Source organism: Gavialis gangeticus, unplaced genomic scaffold (assembly GCF_001723915.1).
Source record: "Gavialis gangeticus isolate Ggan-Ray unplaced genomic scaffold, GavGan_comp1, whole genome shotgun sequence".
Classification (NCBI taxonomy): domain Eukaryota; kingdom Metazoa; phylum Chordata; order Crocodylia; family Gavialidae; genus Gavialis; species Gavialis gangeticus.
Window position 1 is genome coordinate 87238508 of NW_017729025.1, and position 5014 is coordinate 87243521.

The window sequence follows — 5014 nt, forward strand, 5'->3', positions numbered from 1 at the left end:
AAGTTGTGCAGGAATCCACATCTCTTTTTAATTAGCAGCCAGTGTAAAAAGCTACAAAAGTTAATCTCTTCTCCGAAGGCTTCATTCTGTGATCTTTAGTTCACCCACAGTTTGTTCTGCAATGCTAATTGGGATTCATTTTCAATAGGTTTTGTTTTGTTGGAGAAATGCACAGTATTTCTGTAGTCATCAACCAACAGCATTTGAAATCTGCTTTACATAGTGGCTGAGCTATTTTTTGCTCTGTTCACATGGATGTAGTTTTCTTTCAACATAAGTGTCATTGGCTAGTTGGAAAATACTGTTTAAAATGGAAGACTGTCTTTTTTTGTCTTGCTCTTTTTCTTAGGGTGACCATTTGCATGGATCCTTTTCTAATTGTAACTGGCGTTCTTTGATTACATCAGTTGTTTTAGAATCTGTTCAGTGAGTGATCTGCCCATGAATAAAGACAAAAGGATTCTTGTAATTTTAACCTACCTTTCCAGTTTAAAACTCTCTGAATTGTTTGGAAAATATTTAACTGTGTCAAGGCTATCATAAAGTGTAAATACAGACAGAATCAACCTGGATCCAATCTTTAGCTTTGTCCTTTCACAATCTTTGAGTGTATGGTAGGCCAACTTTAGTATTTTCAGTACTAAAGATGCTCATTGCTGTTACTCAGTATTATACAGTGCTACTGTATTTGGCATATAGGCGGAATGATGCTTTCAGCCTTACCAATTTCTACATTTTGCAAAAAAAACAACAAAAAACAGCTAGCAAATCAACATTGTTAAATTTCATTAATGGCTTAGGTTATTATTATGGGACTTGTCTGAAAAACATGAGATATTGGAATACAAAATTGAAGGAAAACGTGTGCAAAGATCTTCACTAGTTTTAATGAAATGTTTATTTTTAGAATTAACAATATTTTTTATGTCTTGTTGTTGAGAAAGATGGGACCATGCTGACATAGGGGGAAGAGTTATACTAAAGGATAGATGTGAAGTCAAAAGTAAAATGAGAGAGGTAATACTGATGGAACAAACCTATATCAAGACTTAATCTTGCAGTAGAAAAAATGCTGTAACAGACTTGAGGCACTTACTTTCCAAGCAGGTGAAACTGATCTGTTACAATTGTAATCCAGTGACTTGGTTGCATCTACCAAATGACCATAGATGCAATTATTTTGTGTGAAAGTTGAAACAGTGATACAGCCCCTTACTATGCAGTCTTCAGAGTAATAAAAAGGAACCACCTAAAATATCTGGTTCAGAGTAATAAGATTTAATACTTTTCTTAGTAATTTGAATTCCTCTCTTAAAGAGAGGGTTTAACTGGTTATATTGGAGACAGTTCCATTACTGTAATGGAAGGTAGAAGGTTGACTAGACTGAGAACTATATCAGGAGATATACTGTCTCCATCTCCTTATCTGTTCTTCCCATGCATTGATTGAAGTTTAATAAAATAATGTTAAGTGTAATCTTACTGGTTTTATATTAGATATAACTTGACTGATTATCAAAAGCAATGTAGTATTAAGCTATGATTGCATTGATGGGATGTCAGTGCTAATTTTAATGATTTTTAACTAATAAACCTCTATCATAACTTGTATGAGTGAAGTTAACAAGGAAATAAATTCTAGTGGGACTTCATATATTCTTAATGATTGAAATCTTTATTCAGTCTTCCATTAGAAACAGGGTCCATATTTCTCATAATCATCATGCATCTTATTCTAAAACACTATCACAGTATCTCAACTTGGAGATCTTAACAAAAGAACCAGATGTAGTTCTGTTGTCTTGTCTTGTTGCTACATCTTTCATGTTTTTTCCCAAAATCTTCAGGAGTTTCAATGAGCTCTCGTTTTCTTTTAAAACTCTTTTAAAACAGTTCTTTCAAAACTCTAGGAGACTGTGTTTTAATATCAGACACAAATAGTCAGGTGAAAGGTTTTGGGAGAACTAGATTAGATCTGAGATGCATCTAATGTTTATTTCCAGTAACTTCCTATAAGCAAAGGAAGATCTAGCCCTGAACAGATGGAATTGTGACATTTGTAAAAAAAAAAAAAAAAAAAAAAAAAAAAAAGGATTTAATAAATTCAAACCGGGTAGATTTCCCCAGAGAAGCTTTAAAAAGCAGTAGTGGCTGGTCTTGATAAAATTTTGTTTCTGATGCATTTAAAGACTCATCCCTGCAAAACTGTTAAAATAGCAGTTTGAAAGGACTCCAAAGAGATGAGTATGTTCCATCGCTCCTTTAAAGGATAGCTTGTGAGAAATCATCCTTCCATGTCAGATAGCCTTAGGGGAATTGCACAATGCAGTTTATGAAAGTAGTTTTGAAGCAGTGGTAGCCTTCTTGAAGAGATCTGATCTCAATGGTTCCCAAAGTAAATATGTGGTCAGTATTCTTAGGGTTCTAGTAGTTGCTAGTTCTGAGATGAAGAAAATCAGTACGTGGCAAAACCATTTCCGCTTCAACCTAGAATGACTGCAGTTGGAAACAGTTGCTTTTAACACCAGTGAGCGAACTGGTGAGAAATTTAATGATGGTTGTGTCCTGCTGAAACTTGGCTAGATGCAGTGTTATTTACTTGCCTCGTAAGAAGTGGAGTTACTTTTGACAAATGTTTGTATGCATTTGTGAGGTGAAAGAATGATGCAACACCATTGAAAATGTCATACCATTATTTCATATGGCCATGTTCAGGGCTAACTTCAGAAGAAACATTCCTGTGAACAGCAAGTGCTCAAAAATCATGGCTCCACTTATTCCTCCTTGAACCACAGGATTCATTAAAACTTTTAATTTTGAGTTTGTCTTTTGGGTTTTGTGCCTTTAGGGTTCACATTTTCAGGCTTGCATAACTCCACAAGATGAATGTTTTTGAGAAACGTCCAGCATTGCAAGACTCATGATGAAATGTTTTTATAATTGGCTGCACTTTTCCTGGCACTAGGATATTCAGTTCCGTTAAACTTGTGGTTTGTGTTTCTTTGACCTGGCAGGGACCCTTAGCTCCTCAAACTTAGAATCATAGAAAATTAGGGTTGGAAGGGACTTCAGGAGGTCATCTAGTCCAAGCCCCTGCTCAAAGCAGGACCATCCCTAGATCATTCCTGCCAGGGTAACCCATTCCAGTGCTTCACCACCTTCCTAGTGAGTTTTTCCTAATATCCAACCTAAGCCTCCCTTGCTGCAACTTGAGACCATTGCTCCTTGTTCTGTCATCTATCACCACTGAGAACAGTCTAGCACCATCCTCTTTCTAACTACCCATCAGGTGGTTAAAGGCTGTTACCAAATCCCCTCTCAGTCTTCTCTTCTGCAGACTAAATAAGCCCAGTTCCTTCAGCCTCTCCTTAGAAGTCATGTGCCCCAGCCCCCTTATCATTTTTGTTACCCTCTGCTGGAGTCTCCAACCTGTCCACATCTTTTCTGTAGTGGGTGGCCCAAAACTGGACACAGTACTCCAGATGTGTCCTCACCAGTGCAGAATAGAGGAGAATAATTACTTCCCTTGGTTTGCTGGAAATGCTTCTACTAATGCAGCCTAGTATGTTGTTAGCCTTCGTGGCAACAAGGGCACACTGTTGACTCATATTCAGCTTATTGTCCACTGTAACCCCCCAGGTCCTTTTTTGCAGAACTGCTGCATAGCCAGTTGGTCCCTAGCCTGTAGTGGTGCATGGGTTTCTTCCATCTTAAGTGCAGGAATTTGCACTTGTCCTTGTTGAACCTCATGAGATTTATTTTGGCCCAATCCTCCAATTTATCTAAGTCACTGAGTCTTCACCCTACCTTCCAGCGTATCTACTACTCTCTCCAGCTTGGTGTCATCCGCAGGCTTGCTGAGGGTGCACTCCATCCTGTCTTCCAGATAGTTAATCAAGATGTTGAACAAAACCCCTGGAGCACTCCACTTGATACTGGCTGACTACTAGACCTTGGGCCAGTGATAACCACTCATTAAGCACAATGATCCAGCCAGCTTTCTATCCACCTTACAGTGCATTCATCCAACCCATACTTCCTCAGCTTGCTTGCAAGAATGCTGTGGGAGACCATATCAAAAGACTTGCTCAAGTTGAGGTATGTTATGTCCGCTGCTTTCCCCACATCCAAAGAGCCAGTTATCTCATCATAGAAGGTAGTCAGGTTGGTCAGGCATGACTTGCCCTTTGTGAATCCATGCTGCCTGTTCCTGATCACCTTCTTTTCCTCCAAGTACTTAGAAATGGATTCCTTGTGGACCTGCTCTATGACTTTCCAGGGACTGAGGTAAGGCTGGCTGGTCTATAGTTCTCTGCATCTTCCTCCTTTCCAGTCTTAAAGATAGGCACTGTATTTGCCCTTTTCCAATTGTCCAGGACCTCCCCCGATCACCATGAGTTTTCAGAGATAACAGCCAGCTGTTCTGCAGTTACAGCAGCCAGCTGCTTCAGGATTCTCAGATGAATTGCATCCGGCCCTGTGGCTTGTACACATCCAGCTTTTCTAAATATCCCCTACCCTGTTCTGTCACTACTGAGGCTCCTCACTGTCTCCCAAAACTGTGCTGTCCAATGCAGTAGTCTGGGAATTAATCTTGCCTGTGAAATCCAAGATAAAAAAAAACCTTGAACATCAGGCTTGTCTTCCTCATCTGTCACTAGGTTGCCTCCCCCATTTAGTAAGGGACCTGCACTTTCCCTGATCATCCTTTTGTTGCTAACATACTTGGAGAAACCCTTCGTGTCCTATGCTAGCTGCAACTCTGTTTACTCTTTGACCTTCCTGATTTCATCCTTTCATGCCCAAGCAGTATTCTTATACTCCTCCCTAGTCATGTGTCCAAACTTCCACTTCTTGTAAGATTTCTTTTTGCATTTAAGCTCAGTGAAGAGTTCTCAGCTCAGCCAAGCTTGATTGCCTGTCATGTTTGCTATGCTTCCTGCACATCGGGATGGTTTGTTCCTGCACCCTCAGTAAAGTGTGTGTGTGTGTGTGTTTTTTTTTTTTTTTTTTT